Source organism: Rana temporaria, chromosome 1 (genome assembly GCF_905171775.1).
Source record: "Rana temporaria chromosome 1, aRanTem1.1, whole genome shotgun sequence".
Taxonomy (NCBI): Eukaryota; Metazoa; Chordata; class Amphibia; order Anura; family Ranidae; genus Rana; species Rana temporaria.
This window is the reverse complement of record NC_053489.1, coordinates 6396874-6420846: the sequence shown is the minus strand read 5'-3', so window position 1 is coordinate 6420846 and position 23973 is coordinate 6396874. Positions and strand designations below refer to the sequence as shown.

The window sequence follows — 23973 nt, the reverse complement described above, 5'->3', positions numbered from 1 at the left end:
CTGGATTTTTCTTTGTGAAAAAGAAGGGCGGTGAGTTGAGGCCTTGCATCGATTACAGGGGTCTCAATCGCATCACGATCAAGAACGCTTACCCGATACCCTTGATTTCCGAGCTGTTCGATCGCCTTAAAGGGGCCACGGTCTTTACCAAACTCGACCTGAGGGCGGCATATAACCTGGTAAGGATCAAGGCGGGCGATGAGTGGAAGACCGCGTTTAACACCCGGACCGGTCATTATGAATCCTTGGTTATGCCCTTTGGGTTGTGAAATGCGCCCGCAGTCTTTCAGGAATTCATCAATGATGTTTTCCGTGATCTGTTGCAGCAGTGTGTGGTGGTCTATTTGGATGATATCTTGGTATATTCTGAATCCATGGAGGCCCACATTCTGGATGTCAAACGAGTGTTGCAACGGTTACGAGAGAACAAGCTGTTCGGTAAGCTTGAGAAATGCGAATTTCACCGATCCCAGGTAACCTTCCTAGGTTACATCATTTCCGCTGAGGGGTTCTCCATGGATCCTGAGAAGGTTTCGGCTGTCTTACAGTGGCCCCAGCCCAGTGGTCTTCGTTCCCTGCAGCGCTTTTTGGGCTTCGCCAATTATTATCGGAAGTTCATCAGGGACTTTTCCATGCTGGCCAAGCCTCTCACGGATCTGACCAGGAAGGGCAGTAATTCCCAGGTCTGGCCGCTCGAGGCCATCCGAGCTTTTGAGGCCCTAAAGTCCGCCTTTGTGTCGGCTCCGATTCTGTCGCATCCCAACCCTGGGTTGCCCTTTGTCCTCGAGGTGGACGCGTCTGAGACGGGAGTAGGCGCTCTTCTGTCTCAGCGTAGAACACCAGAGGGTCCTCTGCTTCCTTGTGGGTTTTACTCCCGGAAACTGTCTCCCGCGGAGTGCAACTATCAGATTGGTGACAGGGAGTTATTGGCCATCGTGCAGGCTCTTAAAGAATGGAGGCACTTGCTCGAGGGTTCGGTGGTTCCGGTTCTCATCCTGACGGACCACAAGAATCTGACCTACCTTTCTGAGGCCAAGAGATTGTCACCACGTCAGGCCAGATGGGCTCTGTTCTTGTCACGTTTTAATTACGTGGTCTCCTACCTACCCGGTTCCAAGAACATCAGGGCGGATGCCTTATCACGGCAGTACTCCGAGCTGTCCAGGGAAGAATCGATTCCGACTTCGGTCATACCTCCGAATCAGATCCTGGCCGCCATTCGCCATTCTCTCCCCTGGGTGAGCAGATTTTGGCGGCTCAATCTGGTGCTCCCTCTGGGAGACCCAACGGCAGATGTTTTGTGCCTGAGTAGTTGCGCACTCGGTTGTTGCGAACCTACCATAACTCCAAGACCGCGGGGCATCCTGGAAAGAATCAGCTGTCCTGGGCTGTTTCACGTCTGTTCTGGTGGCCTTCCCTACGTTCCGACATCGCCGCATATGTAGCGGCATGCTCCGTTTGTGCCCAGAGTAAGTCCCCTCGGCACCTTCCGTTGGGCCTTCTGCAACCCATAGCCACCGGGGAGCGCCCATGGTCGCACCTGGGGATGGATTTCATCGTGGACCTCCCTGCATCCCGAGGCCATACGGTCATTCTCATGATTGTGGATCGGTTTTCCAAAATGTGCCACTGTGTTCCTCTCAAGAAGTTACCCTCTGCACAAGAGTTGGCCACGATTTTTGCCAGGGAGGTCTTCCGGTTGCACGGTTTGCCCAAGGAGATTGTGTCGGATCGGGGGAGTCAGTTTGTGTCCAGGTTCTGGCGCGCCTTTTGCTCCCAGTTGGGGATTCATCTCTCCTTCTCCTCGGCCTACCACCCTCAGTCCAATGGGGCCGCAGAACGATCCAATCAGGCCTTGGAGCAATTCCTTCGTTGCTATGTCTCCGATCACCAAGACAATTGGGTTGACCTCCTGCCTTGGGCTGAGTTTGCCAGGAACACGGCGGTGAACTCTTCCTCTGGGACGTCTCCCTTCATGGCCAATTATGGGTTCCAACCTGCCGTGTTACCGGAGGCATTCTCTCCCCAGGATATTCCGGCTGTGGAGGATCACCTTTCCGTCCTACGTGCTTCGTGGGTACAGATCCAGAAGTCCCTTGAGGTCTCTGCGCAGCGCCAGAAACTCCAGGCTGATCGCAGACGAGCGCCTGCTCCTTCCTACCAGGTCGGAGACCGTGTATGGTTGTCCACCCGCAACCTCAACCTTCGTGTGCCCACTCCCAAGCTGGCTCCTCGCTTTGTTGGTCCCTTCCGAGTGCTTCGCAGGGTAAACCCGGTAGCCTATGCCCTTGCGCTTCCACCTGGCATGCGGATCTCCAACGTGTTTCATGTCTCCCTGTTGAAGCCACTGGTGTGCAATCGCTTCACTTCCTCGGTTCCTCGGCCTCGTCCGGTCCAAGTGGGCAATCATGAGGAGTATGAGGTGAGCAATATCCTGGACTCACGCCTGGTCCGCGGTCGGGTGCAGTTTTTGGTCCACTGGCGTGGTTATGGTCCAGAGGAGCGTTCCTGGATTCCCTCCGCAGATGTCCATGCTCCTGCCTTGCTCCGAGCCTTCCACGCACGCTTCCCTCAGAAACCGTTTTTTGCTCCGCGGAGGAGGGGCCCTTGAGGGGGAGGTACTGTCATGGTCTTACCTCCTTGCTGTCCTCCTTCGTTTGACATGTGCTGGCGGCCATCTTGGTTTCTGGGTTTCTTGTAGCCTCCCACCCTGCGGCTCCTCCTTCCCACTGGGAGGAGCTGGATGCCTGGCTCATATATATAGGAGGTCTGTAGCTTCAGTTCCTTGCTTGGTCCTCCTGTGTTCACATGCTTCTAAGACTGCTGCTGCTTCTGGTTCCGATCCTGGCTTCGTCTGACTTCCCTGCTGGTTCCTGATCCTGGCTTCGTCTGACTACCCTGCTGGTTCCTGATCCTGGCTTCGTCTGACTACCCTGCTGGTTCCTGACCGCTGGCTTCGCAAAGACTCTGCTTCGGTTTCACCATCCGTTTGGACTTTTGCTTTACAGCTTGATTTTCAATAAAGCATTCTTATTTTCACTTATCTCTTGTTGTACGTCTGGTTCATGGCTCCGTGACAGCCCCCTAGTGGTTAACTCCCAAACTGCAATTGTCATTTTCACAGTAATCAGTGCATTTTTATAGCATTTTTTGGTCCCAAAAATGTGTCAAAATTGTCCGATGCGTCCGCCATAATGTCACGGTCACGAAAAAAAAAATCGCTGATCGCCGCCATTAGTAGTAAAAAAAAAATATTAATAAAACTATCTCCTATTTTGTAAACGCTATAAATTTTGCGCAAACCAATCGATAAACACTTATTGCAATTTTTTTTACCAAAAATAGGTATAAGAATACGTATCGGCCTAAACTGAGGGAAAAAAATGTTTTTTTTATATCTTTTTTGGGGGATATTTATTATAGCAAAAATTAAAAAATATTATTATTTTTTCAAAATTGTCGCTCTATTTTTGTTTATAGCGCAAAAAATAAAAGGTGATCAAATACCACCAAAAGAAATCTCTATTTGTGGGAAAAAAAGGACGCCAATTTTGTTTGGGAGCCACGTCGCACGACAGCACAATTGTCAGTTAAAGCAACTCAGTGCCGAATCGCAAAAACTGGCCGGGTCCTTTACCTGCATAATGGTCCGGGGGCTTAAGTGGTTATTTTCATGAATAACATCCACAAGTCTCTAAGATACACCCAGAGGTGTTCAGGAAGAAACTCTGGCCCAGATTCTCGTAGATGGGCGTAAAACTGCGGCGGCGTAACATATGTCATTTACGTTATGCCGCCGCAAGTTTTACAGGCAAGTGCTTTATTCACAAAGCACTTGCCTGTAAAGTTGCGGCGGCGTAGCGTAAATCACCCGGCGCAAGCCGCCTAATTCAAATTAGGCGGGTAGGGGGCGTATAGCATTTAAATTAAGCGCGTTCCCGCGCCGAACGTAATGCGCATGCGCCGTCCCTAAAATTTCCCGACGTGCATTGCGCTAAATGACGTAGCAAGGACGTCATTGGTTTCGACATAAACGTAAATGGCACCCAGCCCCATTCACGGACGACTTACGCAAACAACGTAAATTTTAAAATTTCGACGCGCTACACATGCGAACTGAATCGCCTCTAGGCGCTTTTTGTAGCCAGTTTCTTCCTGGCTGGTGCGGTCATTTACTCCATAGGATCTCGACACGCTTGGGACGCACAGTCGTACACATATATACATATATCCTGGGACAATTTGGACAGGATCCAATTAACCTACCAGCATGTCTATGGCAATACGGCACTGCATCGCTTTAACTGACAATTACACGGTCGTCCTTTTTTCCCCACAATTTTTTTGTGGTATTTGATCACCTCTGCGGTTTTTATTTTTTGTACTATAAACAAAAACACACACATATATATATTTTACATTTTGCTATAAAACATATCCAATAAAAAAGAAGTAAAAAATCTAATTTCTTCATCTATTTAGACCAGGGGTCCTCAAACTTTTTAAACAGGGGGGACGGTTCACTGTCCCTCAGACCGTTAGAGGGCCGGACTATAGTTTAAAAAAAAAAAAAAAACTTTGAACAAATTCCTATGCACACTGCACATATGTTATTTTGAAGTGAAAAAACAAAACGGGAACAAATACAATATTTAAAATGAAGAACAAGTAAAGTTAAAGTTAAACCAACAAACTTACCAGTATTTCATTGCAAGTCCCCCCTCACCATCATTTCAAGCCATCATTGCAAGCCCCCCTCACCATAATTTCAAGCCCCCCTCACCATCATTTCAAGCCCCCCTCACCATCATTTCAGGCCATCATTGCAAGCCCCCCTCACCATCATTTCAGGCCATCATTGCAAGCGACACTATTCTACTGAGTGCTATAAACATTTGTAGAGGGCGCAGTGGCCAAGTGGTAAGGCGTTGGTCTCGTCAACCAAAGATCATGGGTTCAATCCCCATCTGTGCCTCCCTATTTAAACCCAACTTAATCTGCTGAGTGCTATAAACATTTGTGGTGAAGATGACCTGTGGAAACTCAGCTTCTTTCTACATGAATTATGAGACAACTGATGACACAACAGTGTAAAATTGGTCAGCAATAGGACAATTATACTGAGCAAGACTAGTCCCCAATGTACTGGAGAGAAAGAGCAAAGGCTGGGGCTTTACTACAAGAATTAGACGATCTGGAAAAAATTATTTTTGCTCAACATGAAGATGACCTAGGCTATAATGACCAAATATAACTTGTGTACTTTCTTAGAGCTTAAACATAAAACCACTTTTCCTGTAGAGGGCGCAGTGGCCAAGTGGTAAGGCGTTGGTCTCGTAAACCAAAGATCATGGGTTCAATCCCCATCTGTGCCTCCCTATTTATACCCAACCTATTCTACTGAGTGCTATAAACATTTGTGGTGAAGATGACCCGTGGAAGCTCAGCTTCTTTCTACATGAATTATGAGACAACAGTGTAAAATTGGTCAGCAATAGGACAATTATACTGAGCAAGACTAGTCCCCAATGTACTGGAGAGAAAGAGCAAAGGCTGGGGCTTTACTACAAGAATTAGACGATCTGGAAAAAATAATTTTTGCTCAACATGAAGATGACCTAGGCTATAATGACCAAATATAACTTGTGTGCTTTCTTAGAGATTAAACATAAAACCACTTGTCCTGTAGAGGGAGCAGTGGCCAAGTGGTAAGGCGTTGGTCTCGTAAACCAAAGATCATGGGTTCAATCCCCATCTGTGCCTCATTACTTAAACCCAACCTATTCTACTAAGTGCTATAAACATTTGTGGTGAAGATGACCTGTGGAAGCTCAACTTCTATCTGCATGAATTTAGAGACAACAGATGACACAACAGTGTAAAATTGGTCAGCAACAGGACAATTATACCGAGCAAGACTAGTCCCCAATGTACTGAAAAGAAAAAGAGCATAAGCTGGGGATTTATTAAAAGAATTAGACGATCTGGAAAAAAATATTTTTGCTCCACATGAAGATGACCTAGGATATAATGACCAAATATAACTTGTGTGCTTTCTTAGAGCTTAAACATAAAGATTCTTGTCCCGTAGAGGGCGCAGTGGCCAAGTGGTAAGGTGTTGGTCTCGTAAACCAAAGATCATGGGTTCAATCCCCATTTGTGCCTCCCTATTTAAACCCAACCTATTCTACTGAGTGCTATAAACATTTGTGGTGAAGATGACCTGTGGAAGCTCAGCTTCTTTCTACATGAATTATGACACAACAGTGTAAAATTGTCAGCAACAGGAAAATTATACCCAGCAAGACTAGTCTCCAATGTACTGGAGAGAAAGAGCATAGGCTGGGGATTTATTAAAAAAATTGGACGATCTGGAAAAAAATATTTTTTCTCCACATGAAGATGACCTAGGCTATAATGACCAAATATAACTTGTGTACTTTCTTAGAGCTTAAACATAAAACCACTTGACCTGTATCGGCCGCAGTGGCCAAGTGGTAAGGCTTTGGTCTCGTAAACCAACGATCATGGGTTCAATCCCCATCTGTGCCTCCCTATTTAAACCCAACTTAATCTACTGAGTGCTATAAACATTTGTGGTGAAGATGACTTGTGGAAGCTCAGCTTCTTTCTACATGAATTATGAGACAACAGATGACACAACAGTGTAAAATTGGTCAGCAATAGGACAATTATACTGAGCAAGACTAGTCCCCAATGTACTGGAGAGAAAGAGCAAAGGCTGGGGCTTTACTACAAGAATTAGACGATCTGGAAAAAATTATTTTTGCTCAACATGAAGATGACCTAGGCTACAATGACCAAATATAACTTGTGTGCTTTCTTAGAGCTTAAACATAAAACCACTTGTCCTGTAGAGGGTGCAGTGGCCAAGTGGTAAGGCGTTGGTCTCGTAAACCAAAGATCATGGGTTTAATCCCCATCTGTGCCTCCCTATTTATACCCAACCTATTCTACTGAGTGCTATAAACATTTGTGGTGAAGATGACCTGTGGAAGCTCAGCTTCTTTCTACATGAATTATGAGACAACAGTGTAAAATTGGTCAGCAATTGGACAATTATACTGAGCAAGACTAGTCCCCAATGTACTGGAGAGAAAGAGCAAAGGCTGGGGCTTTACTACAAGAATTAGACGATCTGGAAAAAAGAATTTTTGCTCAACATGAAGATGACCTAGGCTATAATGACCAAATATAACTTGTGTGCTTTCTTAGAGATTAAATATAAAACCACTTGTCCTGTAGAGGGTGCAGTGGCCAAGTGGTAAGGCGTTGGTCTCGTAAACCAAAGATCATGGGTTCGATCCCCATCTGTGCCTCATTACTTAAACCCAACCTATTCTACTAAGTGCTATAAACATTTGTGGTGAAGATGACCTGTGGAAGCTCAACTTCTATCTACATGAATTATGACACAACAGTGTAAAATTGGTCAGCAATAGGACAATTATACTGAGTAAAACTAGTCCCCAATGTACTGGAGAGAAAGAGCAAAGGCTGGGGCTTTACTACAAGAATTAGACGATCTGGAAAAAAGAATTTTTGCTCAACATGAAGATGACCTAGGCTATAATGACCAAATATAACTTGTGTGCTTTCTTAGAGCTTAAACATAAGACCACTTGTCCTGTAGAGGGCGCAGTGGCCAAGTGGTAAGGCGTTGGTCTCGTAAACCAAAGATCATGGGTTCGATCCCCATCTGTGCCTTGTTACTTAAACCCAACCTATTCTACTGAGTGCTATAAACATTTGTGGTGAAGATGACCTGTGGAAGCTCAGCTTCTATCTACATGCATTATGACACAACAGTGTAAAATTGGTCAGCAATAGGACAATTATACTGAGCAAGACTAGTCCCCAATGTACTGGAGAGAAAGGGCAAAGGCTGGGGCTTTACTACAAGAATTAGACGATCTGGAAAAAAGAATTTTTGCTCAACATGAAGATGACATAGGCTATAATGACCAAATATAACTTGTGTGCTTTCTTAGAGCTTAAACATAAAACCACTTGATTGATTGATTGATTTAATGGATTTGTAATGCGCCGAATACTGACCCGTCAGGGAAGCGTCTAAGCGCAGAAGACATACCTGCAAATAGATAAATCAAGTCAGGGAAAGGAAATAGAAGGAAAAGAAAAAAAGGAGAGCACAAAAAAGCAAACTACCAAGGAACAACAGGGAAAACTAACGTGACTCAGCCTGCTTTTCCCTCAAAAAAACAAGTTTTTATCCTTTTACGAAAGGCCATAATGGAGGGGAGAGACCGGATAGAAACAGGGAGACTATTCCATAGGGCCGTTTCTCTCACAGAAAAGCGTCTACCCCCGAAGGTAAGCAGGCGAGCAGATGGACAAGTGACGAGACCAGCTGTAAGTGATCTAAGTCCTCGTGCAGGGGTGTATCGCGTTATCAAGGAATTCAGGTATTGTGGGCCCGTCCCATGATAAGCGCGATAGGCGAGACAGAGAGCCTTAAACTCAATGCGATCTACCACAGTGAGCCAGTGCAGTGATCGCAGGGTGGGGGTAATATGCTCCCGCCTATTTAAGCCGGAGATTAGTCTAGCGGCCTGGTTCTGGACGAGCTGGATTTTCCTCAGCCACTTTAGAGGCATACCCAAATACACAATATTGTTGAAGTCAATCCGGGAGTTGACGAGAGATTGAACCAAGACTTTCCGGTGGTACTGAGAAAACTAATTTTTGACCTTTCTCAAACACCTGATGTAATACAGTGCATTGCGGATACATTGATTGACTTGGGGTATCCAATTCAGATTACAGTCAAAAATTGTCCCCAGGACGCGGACTTGATTCACTGGAACCGGACACGGCCCAAGGCTCGTGGGCCATTTTCCCAAAAAGACAGCTGGATCAATACGTCCAGAGATGAGAATTTCTGTCTTTTTAGCATTTAGACTAAGGGAATTGCGATCCATCCATTGTTTGATGTCTAATAGACAGGAAGCAAGCTGCAGGCCAGGAGCAGGGTTGGATAGGCTGTCAACGACCAACTGGACATCGTCTGCGTACAACCGATTAAACACTGCATGGGTGTCCAGCAGACTCGCAAGCGGCCGAAGATACACATTAAACAGCCATGGTGACAGGGCAGAGCCCTGAGGCACCCCACAACTCAGGGTGCTGATGGCAGATAGAAAAGGACCGGTTTTAACCTGAAAGGTCCTGTAGGTGAGAAAGTCTGAAAGCCAATGTGAAGCGGAGCCGGTAATGTGAAACTCGTCCCGAAGCCTGGCAATCAACATAGCGTGGTCCACGGTGTCAAAGGCCGCGGAGAAGTCAAGGAGCACCAAGGCCGCGTCCCTGACTCCGAGCAGCTTCTCTCTGGTGGAAAGAATCGTGAGCTCAATCCCACGGCCCGGGCGGAAACCGCACTGCGAGTCGTGGAACAGACCTGTTGTCTCCGAGTACGATTGAAGTTGGAGAAAAATTTCGTATTCCACCAGTTTAGCCAGGAAACCTATAGCAGAAATGGGTCTGTAATTAGAAAGACAGCCAGGGTCCAAGTTGTTTTTTTTTTAAATTGGTGTAATAATGGCATGTTTCCAGCGAGCCGGAAACACGCCATGGGTTAGAGAAAGATTGATGCTATAAACATTTGTGGTGAAGATGACCTGTGGAAGCTCAGCTTCTTTCTACATGAATTATGAGACAACAGATGACACAACAGTGTAAAATTGATTAGCAATAGGACAATTATACTGAGCAAGACTAGTCCCCAATGTACTGGAGAGAAAGAGCAAAGGCTGGGGCTTTACTACAAGAATTAGACGATCTGGAAAAAAGAATTTTTGCTCAACATGAAGATGACCTAGGCTATAATGACCAAATATAACTTGTGTACTTTCTTAGAGCTTAAACATAAAGCCACTTGTCCTGTAGAGGTTGCAGTGGCCAAGTGGTAAGGCGTTGGTTTCGCAAACCAAAGCTCATGGGTTCAATCCCCATCTGTACCTCCCTATTTAAACCCACCCTATTCTACTGAGTGCTATAAACATTTGTGGTGAAGATGACCCGTGGAAGCTCAGCTTCTTTCTACATGAATTATGAGACAGCAGATGACACAACAGTATAAAATTGGTCAGCAATAGGACAATTATACTGAGCAAGACTAGTCCCCAATGTACTGGAGAGAAAGGGCAAAGGCTGGGGCTTTACTACAAGAATTAGACGATCTGGAAAAAAGAATTTTTGCTCAACATGAAGATGACATAGGCTATAATGACCAAATATAACTTGTGTGCTTTCTTAGAGCTTAAACATAAAACCACTTGATTGATTGATTGATTTAATGGATTTGTAATGCGCCGAATACTGACCCGTCAGGGAAGCGTCTAAGCGCAGAAGACATACCTGCAAATAGATAAATCAAGTCAGGGAAAGGAAATAGAAGGAAAAGAAAAAAAGGAGAGCACAAAAAAGCAAACTACCAAGGAACAACAGGGAAAACTAACGTGACTCAGCCTGCTTTTCCCTCAAAAAAACAAGTTTTTATCCTTTTACGAAAGGCCATAATGGAGGGGAGAGACCGGATAGAAACAGGGAGACTATTCCATAGGGCCGTTTCTCTCACAGAAAAGCGTCTACCCCCGAAGGTAAGCAGGCGAGCAGATGGACAAGTGACGAGACCAGCTGTAAGTGATCTAAGTCCTCGTGCAGGGGTGTATCGCGTTATCAAGGAATTCAGGTATTGTGGGCCCGTCCCATGATAAGCGCGATAGGCGAGACAGAGAGCCTTAAACTCAATGCGATCTACCACAGTGAGCCAGTGCAGTGATCGCAGGGTGGGGGTAATATGCTCTCGCCTATTTAAGCCGGAGATTAGTCTAGCGGCCTGGTTCTGGACGAGCTGGATTTTCCTCAGCCACTTTAGAGGCATACCCAAATACACAATATTGTTGAAGTCAATCCGGGAGTTGACGAGAGATTGAACCAAGACTTTCCGGTGGTACTGAGAAAACAAATTTTTGACCTTTCTCAAACACCTGATGTAATACAGTGCATTGCGGATACATTGATTGACTTGGGGTATCCAATTCAGATTACAGTCAAAAATTGTCCCCAGGACGCGGACTTGATTCACTGGAACCGGACACGGCCCAAGGCTCGTGGGCCATTTTCCCAAAAAGACAGCTGGATCAATACGTCCAGAGATGAGAATTTCTGTCTTTTTAGCATTTAGACTAAGGGAATTGCGATCCATCCATTGTTTGATGTCTAATAGACAGGAAGCAAGCTGCAGGCCAGGAGCAGGGTTGGATAGGCTGTCAACGACCAACTGGACATCGTCTGCGTACAACCGATTAAACACTGCATGGGTGTCCAGCAGACTCGCAAGCGGCCGAAGATACACATTAAACAGCCATGGTGACAGGGCAGAGCCCTGAGGCACCCCACAACTCAGGGTGCTGATGGCAGATAGAAAAGGACCGGTTTTAACCTGAAAGGTCCTGTAGGTGAGAAAGTCTGAAAGCCAATGTGAAGCGGAGCCGGTAATGTGAAACTCGTCCCGAAGCCTGGCAATCAACATAGCGTGGTCCACGGTGTCAAAGGCCGCGGAGAAGTCAAGGAGCACCAAGGCCGCGTCCCTGACTCCGAGCAGCTTCTCTCTGGTGGAAAGAATCGTGAGCTCAATCCCACGGCCCGGGCGGAAACCGCACTGCGAGTCGTGGAACAGACCTGTTGTCTCCGAGTACGATTGAAGTTGGAGAAAAATTTCGTATTCCACCAGTTTAGCCAGGAAACCTATAGCAGAAATGGGTCTGTAATTAGAAAGACAGCCAGGGTCCAAGTTGTTTTTTTTTTAAATTGGTGTAATAATGGCATGTTTCCAGCGAGCCGGAAACACGCCATGGGTTAGAGAAAGATTGACAAGTATCAGGAGGTCGTTCACAACCAGCTCTGCATTCTTCTTCAAGAGCCAGGCTGGACAAATGTCACCATAGAAGTAGGAGGCCTTAATTTTTGCCATAGATTTTAGAAGATGTTCCCGGCTGACCTTACTAAAGGACGATAGGGAATTAGGCACTGAGGAATTTGGTTTGGGGGGGCAAGTGATTGGTTTCTGTGAGTCCGTCCCTAAGAGTGACAGGGGGTCGGATGAGGATTGGGGATATTCCAAGGGAGTTAGTTGTCCTATGCCTAAGCGTATGTCGGCTACTTTAGTAACAAAAGTATTAAGTAGATTGTCGCACAGAGCATGCGAATGGGGTATATTCACCTGGCTCTGCGTAGGGGAAAATAAGGTTTTAACTATTTTAAAAAGTGCCGAAGCACTGTTATCGGCGTTATCAATAAGATTACCATAATGGGACCTTTTTTGCCGTTTTAAGGGCTGTGTATAAGCTCGGCATTGAATTCTATACTGCCTCTTGTCAGTCAAGTTTTTGGTCTTATACCAATGGCGTTCTAGTGCCCGACATTTCCTTTTAATGGTAGACAAGGAGGAGCTGTACCAGGGTTGGTTTTTGCCAACTTGTCCAGTAGAGGGCGCAGTGGCCAAGTGGTAAGGCGTTGGTCTCGTAAACCAAAGATCATGGGTTCAATCCCCATCTGTGCCTCCCTATTTAAACCCAACCTAATCTACTGAGTGCTATAAACATTTGTGGTGAAGATGACCTGTGGAAGCTCAGCTTCTTTCTACATGAATTATGAGACAACAGATGACACAACAGTGTAAAATTGATTAGCAATAGGACAATTATACTGAGCAAGACTAGTCCCCAATGTACTGGAGAGAAAGAGCAAAGGCTGGGGCTTTACTACAAGAATTAGACGATCTGGAAAAAAGAATTTTTGCTCAACATGAAGATGACCTAGGCTATAATGACCAAATATAACTTGTGTACTTTCTTAGAGCTTAAACATAAAGCCACTTGTCCTGTAGAGGTTGCAGTGGCCAAGTGGTAAGGCGTTGGTTTCGCAAACCAAAGATCATGGGTTCAATCCCCATCTGTGCCTCATTATTTAAACCCAACCTATTCTACTGAGTGCTATAAACATTTGTGGTGAAGATGACCTGTGGAAGATCAGCTTCTTTCTGCATGAATTTAGAGACAACAGATGACACAACAGTGTAAAATTGGTCAGCAACAGGACAATTATACCGAGCAAGACTAGTCCCCAATGTACTGGAGAGAAAGAGAGCATAGGCTGGGGATTTATTAAAAGAATTGGACGATCTGGAAAAAAATATTTTTGCTCCACATGAAGATGACCTAGGATATAATGACCAAATATAACTTGTGTGCTTTCTTAGAGCTTAAACATAAAGATTCTTGTCCTGTAGAGGGCGCAGTGGCCAAGTGGTAAGGCGTTGGTCTCGTAAACCAAAGGTCATGGGTTCAATCCCCATCTGTGCCTCCCTATTTATACCCAACCTATTCTACTGAGTGCTATAAACATTTGTGGTGAAGATGACCTGTGGAAGCTCAGCTTCTTTCTACATGAATTATGAGACAACAGTGTAAAATTGGTCAGCAATAGGACAATTATACTGAGCAAGACTAGTCCCCAATGTACTGGAGAGAAAGAGCAAAGGCTGGGGCTTTACTACAAGAATTAGACGATCTGGAAAAAATTATTTTTGCTCAACATGAAGATGACCTAGGCTATAATGACCAAATATAACTTGTGTGCTTTCTTAGAGATTAAACATAAAACCACTTGTCCTGTAGAGGGTGCAGTGGCCAAGTGGTAAGGCGTTGGTCTCGTAAACCAAAGATCATGGGTTCAATCCCCATCTGTGCCTCCCTATTTAAACCCAACCTATTCTACTGAGTGCTATAAACATTCGTGGTGAAGATGACCTGTGGAAGCTCAGCTTCTATCTACATGAATTATGACACAACAGTGTAAAATTGGTCAGCAATAGGACAATTATACTGAGCAAGACTAGTCCCCAATGTACTGGAGAGAAAGAGCAAAGGCTGGGGCTTTACTACAAGAATTAGACGATCTGGAAAAAATTATTTTTGCTCAACATGAAGATGACCTAGGCTATAATGACCAAATATCACTTGTGTACTTTCTTAGAGCTTAAACATAAAACCACTTGTCCTGTAGAGGGCGCAGTGGCCAAGTGGTAAGTTGTTGGTCTCGTAAACCAAAGATCATGGGTTCAATCCCCATCTGTGCCTTCCTATATAAACCCAACCTATTCTACTGAGTGCTATAAACATTTGTGGTGAAGATGACCTGTGGAAGCTCAGCTTCTTTCTACCTGAATTATGAGACAACAGATGACACAACAGTGTAAAATTGGTCAGCAACAGGACAATTACACTGAGCAAGACTAGTCCCCAATGTACTGGAGAGAAAGAGCAAAGGCTGGGGATTTAATAATATAATTAGACGATCTGGAAAAAATAATTTTTGCTCAACATGAAGATGACCTAGGCTATAATGACCAAATATAACTTGTGTGCTTTCTTAGAGATTAAACATAAAACCACTTGTCCTGTAGAGGGCGCAGTGGCCAAGTGGTAAGGCGTTGGTCTCGTAAACCAAAGATCATGGGTTCAATCCCCATCTGTGCCTCCCTATTTAAACCCAACCTATTCTGCTGAGTGCTATAAACATTTGTGGTGAAGATGACCTGTGGAAGCTCAGCTTCTTTCTATATGAATTATGAGACAACAGATGACACAACAGTGTAAAATTGGTCAGCAATAGGATAATTATACTGAGCAAGACTAGTCCCCAATGTACTGGAGAGAAAGAGCAAAGGCTGGGGCTTTACTACAAGAATTAGACGATCTGGAAAAAATAATTTTTGCTCAACATGAAGATGACCTAGGGCTATAATGACCAAATATAACTTGTGTACTTTCTTAGAGCTTAAACATAAAACCACTTGTCCTGTAGAGGGCGCAGTGGCCAAGTGGTAAGGCGTTGGTCTCGTAAACCAAAGTTCATGGGTTCAATCCCCATCTGTGCCTTCCTATTTAAACCCAACCTATTCTACTGAGTGCTATAAACAATTGTGGTGAAGATGACCTGTGGAAGATCAGCTTCTTTCTGCATGAATTTAGAGACAACAGATGACACAACAGTGTAAAATCGGTCAGCAACAGGACAATTATACTGAGCAAGACTAGTCCCCAATGTACTGGAGAGAAAGAGCAAAGGCTGGGGATTTAATAAAATAATTAGACGATCTGGAAAAAATAATTTTTGCTCAACATGAAGATGACCTAGGCTACAATGACCAAATATAACTTGTGTGCTTTCTTAGAGCTTAAACATAAAACCACTTGTCCTGTAGAGGGTGCAGTGGCCAAGTGGTAAGGCGTTGGTCTCGTAAACCAAAGATCATGGGTTCGATCCCCATCTGTGCCTCGTTACTTAAACCCAACATATTCTACTGAGTGCTATAAACATTTGTGGTGAAGATGACCTGTAGAAGCTCAGCTTCTATCTACATGAATTATGACACAACAGTGTAAAATTGGTCAGCAATAGGACAATTATACTGAGCAAGCCTAGTCCCCAATGTACTGGAGAGAAAGAGCAAAGGCTGGGGCTTTACTACAAGAATTAGACGATCTGGAAAAATTATTTTTGCTCAACATGAAGATGACCTAGGCTTTAATGACCAAATATAACTTGTGTACTTTCTTAGAGCTTAAACATAAAACCACTTGTCCTGTAGAGGGCTCAGTGGCCAAGTGGTAAGGCGTTGGCCTCGTAAACCAAAGATCATGGGTTCAATCCCCATCTGTGCCTCCCTATTTAAACCCAACCTATTCTACTGAGTGGTATAAACATTTGTGGTGAAGATGACCTGTGGAAGCTCAGCTTCTTTCTGCATGAATTTAGAGTCAACAGATGACACAACAGTGTAAAATCGGTCAGCAACAGGACAATTATACTGAGCAAGACTAGTCCCCAATGTACTGGAGAGAAAGAGCAAAGGCTGGGGCTTTACTACAAGAATTAGACGATCTGGAAAAAAGAATTTTTGCTCAACATGAAGATGACCTAGGCTATAATGACCAAATATAACTTGTGTGCTTTCTTAGAGCTTAAACATAAAACCACTTGTCCTGTAGAGGGCGCAGTGGCCAACTGGTAAGGCGTTGGTCTCGTAAACCAAAGTTCATGGGTTAGATCCCCATCTGTGCCTCGTTACTTAAACCCAACCTATTCTACTGAGTGCTATAAACATTTGTGGTGAAGATGACCTTCTTTCTGCATGAATTTAGAGACAACAGATGACACAACAGTGTAAAATTGGTCAGCATTATTTACTAATTAGGTGACTTTTGAAGGAAATTGGTTCCACTACATTTTAGTTAGGGGGTATCAGAGTAAAGGGGGCTGAATACAAATGCCCCCCCCCCCCCACACACTTTTCACATTTTTATTTGTATAATTTTCCATCCACTTCACAATTATGTGCCACTTTGTGTTGGTCTATAACAGCCTTTCTCAACCTTTTCAACACAGAGGAACCCTTGAAATAGTTCTCTGGTCACGGGGAACCCCTGCTTAAAATTTGGAATCTACAACTCATGATACATCAGTGTGACGGTCAATTGGAAGAATGGTCCTTACACTTGTGGTCATTGGGAAGAATTACCTCCTTACAAATAGCTAAAAAGTTCAATGGTGTCGGTGGGATCTTACCAGAAAGGCAAACATTGCCCAAAGCGGAAAGGAACCCCTAGCAACCTCTGGATTGAAATGTAAAAGGGATATGAATACTTTTGCAAGGCACTGTATGTGGGATCAGGTGACGGTGCCAACTTCTATTTCTTCATTCATACCCTTTGGTGCCAAGGTGTCAAATGAACAGTGCTGCTTTTAAAAAAAAACACAAAACTAAAAGACATATTAAAAAGAGCTGAAAAAAAACAAAACAGTGGCCCAGATTCAGGTACATTTGCGCGATATTTGCGGGGGAGCAGGGCAACGATTTTGCCCTGCGCCCCCGCAAATATTTTGCGCTGCCCTCGATTCACGGAGCAGTAAATTGCGTAAATTCCGTAAATTGCGAGGGCGCGCCGGCAAAATTGCCCGGCATAAGCGCGCGCAATGTAAATGATCCCGCCGGGGGCGGGAATCATTTCAATTAGGCGTGCTCCCGCGCCGAGCGTACAGCGCATGCTCCGTCGGGAAACTTTCCCGACGTGCATTGCGGCAAAATGCATTGCGGCAAATGACGTCATTTGCTTCAAAGTGAACGTGAATGGCGTCCAGCGCCATTCACGAATCACTTACGCAAACGACGTGAAATTCAAATTTCACGTCGCGGGAGCGGCGGCTATACTTTAGCATTGGCTGCCCCTACTATTAGAAGGGGCAGCCTTGCGCTAAAGTTGCCGTACGGAAACTCCGTACCTGGCTTGCGCGGGGCCTGCGCAAGTTTGTGAATCAGTTGGTAGTATGCAATTTGCATACTACACGCTGATCACAATGGGAGCGCCCCCTAGCGGCCCACGCAAGAATGCTGCCTAAAATCTGCGTGGCATAAGAGCCTTATGTCGCGCAGATTTTAGGCTGCAGTCGGTGTAACGAGGTTCCTGAATCAGGAGCACTCGTTACACCGGGGCAAGTAAGCAATTGCGCCGTGTAACTTATGGTTACACAGGCACAATTGCTTCTTGAATCTGGGCCAGTGGCTGCAGCTGCAGATCTCTCAGGCCCCGTACACACGGTCGGACAAAACCGATGAGAATGGACCGAAGTTCAGTTTCATCGGTCCAAACCGACCGTGTGTATAGCCCATCGGTCTGTTTTCCTTCGGTTCAAAATTGTAAAACTTGCTTCAAAACCTGAACCGATGGACCGCTGACCGATCGGACAAAACCGATGGTTAGTACAGAAAAGCATCGGTTCAAAACCCGCGCATGCTCAGAATCAAGTCGATGCATGCCTTGAAGCATTGAACTTCGTTCTATTCAGCACGTCGTGTGTTTGACGTCACCGCGTTTTGACCCGATTGGTTTTTGGAAAAATGGTGTGTACGCACATCAGACCATCAGTCCACTTCAGCGGTGGACCGGTGGACTTCATCGGTTTGGAACGACCGTGTGTACAAGGCCTCAGGTGTGAATGGAGCCCTAGGGCTTGTTTAACCGGTTAACGCCCGCCGCATGTATATGTACGTCCTCAGAATGGCACGTACAGGCAGATGGGCGTACATGTACCTCCCTGCCAGGGTCGGGGGTCCGATCGGGACCCCCCCCCCGGTACATGCGGTGGTCGGAAACCCGCGGGGAGCGATCCGGGACGAGGGCGCGGCTATTCGTTTCTAGCCGCCCCCTCGCGATCGCTCCCCGGAGCTGAAGAACGGGGAGAGCGTATGTAAACGCGGCTTCCCCGTGCTTCACTGTGGCGGCGCATCGATCGAGTGATCCCTTTTATAGGGAGACTCGATCGATGACGTCACACCTACAGCCACACCCCCCTACAGTTGTAAACACACACTAGGTGAACCCTAACTCCTACAGCGCCCCCTGTGGTTAACTCCCAAACTGCAACTGTCATTTTCACAATAAAGAATGCAATTTAAATGCCTTTTTTGCTGTGAAAATGACAATGGTCCCAAAAATGTGTCAAAATTGTCCGAAGTGTCCGCCATAATGTCGCAGTCACGAAAAAAAATCACGGATCGCCGCCAAAAAAATAATAATATAACTATCCCCTATTTTGTAAACGCTATAAATTTTGCGCAAACCAATCGATAAACGCTTATTGCGATTTTTTTTTTACCAAAAATAGGTAGAAGAATACATATCGGCCTAAACTGAGGAAAAAAAATGTATATATGTTTTTTGGGGGATATTTATTATAGCAACAAGTAAAAAATATTGCATTTTTTTCAAAATTGTCGCTCTATTTTTGTTTATAGCGCAAAAAATAAAAACCGCAGAGGTGATCAAATACCACCAAAAGAAATCTCTATTTGTGGGGAAAAAAAGGCCGCCAATTTTGTTTGGGAGCCACGTCGCACGACCGCGCAATTGTCTGTTAAAGCGACGCAGTGCCGAATCGCAAAACCTGGCCTGGGCATTTAGCTGCCTAAAGGTCCGGGGCTTAAGTGGTTAAACTGCGGCTCAACCACCTCAACACTATGGTCTAGATTCAGCAAGAATTTACGCCGGCGTATCTATTGACACGCCGCGTAAATTCAAAGCTGCGCCATCGTATCTTCTTTCTGTATTCAGAAAGCAAGATACGCCGAAATTAGGCTAAGATCCGACTGGCGTAAGTCTCCTACGCCGTCGTATCTTAGGGTGCATACTTACGCTGCCCGCTAGGTGGCGCTTCCGTCGATTTCAGCGAATAATATGCAAATGAGCTGGATACGCCGATTCAGAAACGTACGTGCGCCCGGCGGATTTTTTTTTAACGTCGTTTGCGTAAGGCTTTTTCCAGCGTAACGTTACTCCTGCTATATGAGGCGTAGCCAATATTAAGTATGGACGTCGTTCCCGCGTCAAATTTTGAAAATTTTACGTCGTTTGCGTAAGTCGTTCGCGAATAGGGCTTTGCGTAAATTACGTCCACGTCGAAAGCATTGACTATTTGCGACATGATTAGGAGCATGCGCACTGGGATACGTTCACGGACGGCGCATGCGCCGTTCGTGAGAAACGTCATTTACGTGGGCTCATGTTTTATTTACATAAAACACGCCCACCTCTTCAGAATTTGAATTCGGCGCGCTTACGCCGGTAGATGTACGCTACGCCGCCGTAACTTAGGGCGCAGGTTCTTTGTGAATCCAGCCCCAGCCTCACTAAGTTACGACGGCGTAGCGTATCTCAGATACGCCCGCACTAACTTACGGCGGGCTATATGAATCTAGTCCAATATATGTGTATTTTTGTTTTTGTTTGGAATGATAGGAGGGTATAAGGGTGAAAATGTAAAACTCCTGAAATCGAATAGAGGAATATAAGATGGGAATAAGAAAGATAATAACTAAGATCCTTTATAGATACAGTATACAGAAGAAGAAATAAATTAATAAGCATATTTTAATGAATTTTTTATAAGTGTAAACATTTTTGTATAAATCAATAAAAATAAAATTGAAAAAAAAAAGAAAGAAAGAAAGAAAAATAATGCACATTACACAGGTACAGTAATAGGAACGGGCAAGACATACATACAAATAAAGAGAATAATATAAATTAAAAAAACTAAAAAGAAAAATTCTTATCCTTCATGCTAATATTCTATGTATTTACCACATGCAGTCAATAGAATACAATATCAGTACATACCATAGGATATCAATACAATATCAGTACATAACATAGGATACCAATACAATATCAGTACATGACATAGGATATCAATACAATATCAGTACATGCCATAGGAAATCAATACAATATCAGTACATAACATAGGAAATCAATACAATATCAGTACATACCACAGGATATCAATACAATATCAGTACATGCCATAGGAAATCAATACAATATCAGTACATGCCATAGGAAATCAATACAATATCAGTACATACCATAGGATATCAATACAATATCAGTACATAACATAGGATATCAATACAATATCAGTACATAACATAGGATATCAATACAATATCAGTACATACCATAGGAAATCAATACAATATCAGTACATAACATAGGAAATCAATACAATATCAGTACATAACATAGGATATCAATGCAATATCAGTACATAACATAGGATATCAATACAATATCAGTACATACCATAGGAAATCAATACAATATCAGTACATAACATAGGAAATCAATACAATATCAGTACATAACATAGGATATCAATGCAATATCAGTACATAACATAGGAAATCAATACAATATCAGTACATAACATAGGAAATCAATACAATATCAGTACATAACATAGGATATCAATGCAATATCAGTACATAACATAGGATATCAATACAATATCAGTACATACCATAGGAAATCAATACAATATCAGTACATAACATAGGAAATCAATACAATATCAGTACATAACATAGGATATCAATGCAATATCAGTACATAACATAGGAAATCAATACAATATCAGTACATAACATAGGAAATCAATACAATATCAGTACATAACATAGGAAATCAATACAATATCAGTACATAACATAGGATATCAATGCAATATCAGTACATAACATAGGAAATCAATACAATATCAGTACATAACATAGGATATCAATGCAATATCAGTACATACCATAGGATATCAATACAATATCAGTACATACCATAGGATATCAATACAATATCGGTCCCTAAACTCATAATAACAACTGGACAGCAGTGGTGAAACACAGTGGCGGTGGGTCCATAAGGGGCGCATGGGCGCCGCCTCCTCTTTCCTGGCACCTCTCTATCACCAATATCACCAATATCACCGCTGCCACCCTATATTCAGGTGCCCAGCCCTTTTTCGGGGACTGGGCACCTGAATTACAGTGGCGGGGGGGTGTTTTTGAAGCACCTGATTAGAGACATATAGCTAGATTCAGGTAGATGTGTGCATTATTACGGCGGCGTAGCGTATCGTATTTACGCTACGCCGCCGTAAGTCTGAGAGGCAGGTGCTGTATTCACAAAGCACTTGCCTCCTAAGTTACGGCGGCGTAGCGTAAATGGGGCCGGTGTAAGCGCGCCTAATTCAAATGAGGATGAGGGGGGCGTGTTTTATGTAAATGGGTAAATGGGTGGTGACCCGACGTGATTGACGTTTTTTACGAACGGCGCATTTGCATTGCTCCAAAGTACGCCGCAAGGACGTATTGGTTTAGACGTGAACATAAATTACGTCCAGCCCCATTCACGGACGACTTACGCAAACGGCGTAAAATTTTCAAATTTCGACGCGGGTAGGACGGCCATACTTAACATTGACTAGGCCACCTAGGGTGCAGCTTTATCTTTACGCCGGCGTACCTCTTACGGAAACGGCGTATCTTTACTGCGACGTATCTAGTCATTTACATATTCTACGCCAAACTCAACGGAAGCGCCACCTAGTGGCCAGTGGAAAAACTGCACTCTAAGATACGACGGCGTAGGAGACTTACGTCGCTCGTATCTTAGCCTAATTTAAGCGTATCTGGTTTCCAGAATACGCTTAAATTTACGCCGGCGTAGATTCAGAGTTACGACGGCGTATCTACTAACCCTACCTGAATCCAGCTAATAGGCTCTAATAGGTGTCAAAAAAGGTGAACAGCGGGCGCCATGCTTGGCGCTCGCAGTTGACCAAGCTGCGTTTGATGGGCACAGTGGCTGCGTTTGATGGGCACAGTGGCTGCGTTTGATGGGGCACAGTGGCTGTGTTTGATGGGCACAGTGGCTGCGTTTGATGGGCACAGTGGCTGTGTTTGATGGGGCACAATGGCTGTGTTTGATGGGGCACAGTGGCTGCGTTTGATGGGCACAGTGGCTGCGTTTGATGGGCACAGTGGCTGCGTTTGATGGGCACAGTGGCTGCGTTTGATGGGCACAGTGGCTGTGTTTGATGGGGCACAGTGGCTGCGTTTGATGGGCACAGTGGCTGTGTTTGATGGGCACAGTGGCTGCGTTTGATGGGCACAGTGGCTGCGTTTGATGGGTACAGTGACTGCATTTGATGGGGCACAATGGCTGCGTTTGATGGGGCACAGTGGCTGCGTTTGATGGGGCACAGTGAGGCTGCAATTTATGGCACAGTGCATAGCATGAATCTATCTATAGCCGCTGCTGCCAACCCCTATTCAGGCGCCAGGCCCCTTTTTGGGCACCGGGTACCTGAATTACAGTGGTGGGGTTTTTTTTTTTTTAAGCACCTGATTAGAGACGTAGGCTCTAATAGGCGTCAAAAAAGGTGAACAGCGGGCGCCATGCTTGGCGCTTGCAGTTGACCAAGCTGTGTTAGAAAAGCAAATGAATATTATTTGCTTTCCTAACACTGAACCGCCGTTACGCCAATCAGGTGATCAGGTCTGTTACCCGTCACCTGACTGGCTGAAACGACAGGCGCTGTGATTGGATGCCTATCAGGCGAACAATCATAGGAGAGGGCGGGAGGAGTGGGCGGGGGAACACATCGCCGACATGGAGGAGAATGGAGGACAGGAGACAGGGTAAATGCCGGGCAGGCGGGGGGCACAGTGGCAGGATTCGACGAGAACAGTGGGAGCATTTGATGGCACAGTGGCTGCGTTTGATGGGCACAGTGGCTGCGTTTGATGGGCACAGCGGGAGTGTTGGATGGGGCACAGTGGCTGTGTTGGATCGACACAGGGAGGCTGCAATTGATGGGCACAGTGAGGCTGCAATTGATGGGAACAGTGAGGCTGCAATTGATGGGCACAGTGAGACTGCAATTGATGGGGCACAGTGAGACTGCAATTGATGAGGCACAGTGAGACTGCAATTGATGAGGCACAGTGAGACTGCGTTTGATGAGGCACAGTGTGACTGCAATTGATGGGGCACAGTGAGACTGCAATTGATGAGGCACAGTGAGACTGCGTTTGATGGGGCACAGTGAGACTGCGTTTGATGGGGCACAGTGAGACTGCGTTTGATGGGGCACAGTGAGACTGCAATTAATGAGGCACAGTGTGACTGCAATTGATGGGGCACAGTGAGACTGCAATTGATGAGGCACAGTGAGACTGCGTTTGATGGGGCACAGTGAGACTGCGTTTGATGGGGCACAGTGAGACTGCGTTTGATGGGGCACAGTGAGACTGCGTTTGATGGGGCACAGTGAGACTGCGTTTGATGGGGCACAGTGAGACTGCGTTTGATGGGGCACAGTGAGACTGCGTTTGATGGGGCACAGTGAGACTGCGTTTGATGGGCACAGTGAGACTGCGTTTGATGGGGCACAGTGAGACTGCGTTTGATGGGGCACAGTGAGACTGCAATTGATGGGCACAGTGAGACTGCAATTGATGAGGCACAGTGA

General features: G+C 45.1%; 1 protein-coding gene and 13 non-coding genes across 14 annotated transcripts in view; 13 read left to right on the top strand and 1 right to left on the bottom strand.

Moving 5' to 3' along the window:
- The window catches only part of LOC120924009, a 742797-nt gene that overhangs the window by 674245 nt on the left and 44579 nt on the right, over positions 1-23973 (bottom strand). The window lies entirely within an intron of this gene.
- TRNAT-CGU lies at positions 4904-4975 on the top strand. Its single transcript has one exon. It is a non-coding gene; the product is annotated as a tRNA-Thr (tRNA).
- Positions 5304-5375, top strand: TRNAT-CGU. The gene has a single exon. It is a non-coding gene; the product is annotated as a tRNA-Thr (tRNA).
- On the top strand, positions 6094-6165 carry TRNAT-CGU. The gene has a single exon. It is a non-coding gene; the product is annotated as a tRNA-Thr (tRNA).
- TRNAT-CGU lies at positions 7269-7340 on the top strand. Its single transcript has one exon. It is a non-coding gene; the product is annotated as a tRNA-Thr (tRNA).
- On the top strand, positions 7657-7728 carry TRNAT-CGU. The gene has a single exon. It is a non-coding gene; the product is annotated as a tRNA-Thr (tRNA).
- Positions 9929-10001, top strand: TRNAA-CGC. The gene has a single exon. It is a non-coding gene; the product is annotated as a tRNA-Ala (tRNA).
- TRNAT-CGU lies at positions 12534-12605 on the top strand. Its single transcript has one exon. It is a non-coding gene; the product is annotated as a tRNA-Thr (tRNA).
- On the top strand, positions 12933-13005 carry TRNAA-CGC. Its single transcript has one exon. It is a non-coding gene; the product is annotated as a tRNA-Ala (tRNA).
- TRNAT-CGU lies at positions 13336-13407 on the top strand. Its single transcript has one exon. It is a non-coding gene; the product is annotated as a tRNA-Thr (tRNA).
- On the top strand, positions 13724-13795 carry TRNAT-CGU. The gene has a single exon. It is a non-coding gene; the product is annotated as a tRNA-Thr (tRNA).
- On the top strand, positions 14512-14583 carry TRNAT-CGU. Its single transcript has one exon. It is a non-coding gene; the product is annotated as a tRNA-Thr (tRNA).
- TRNAT-CGU lies at positions 14913-14984 on the top strand. Its single transcript has one exon. It is a non-coding gene; the product is annotated as a tRNA-Thr (tRNA).
- On the top strand, positions 15313-15384 carry TRNAT-CGU. The gene has a single exon. It is a non-coding gene; the product is annotated as a tRNA-Thr (tRNA).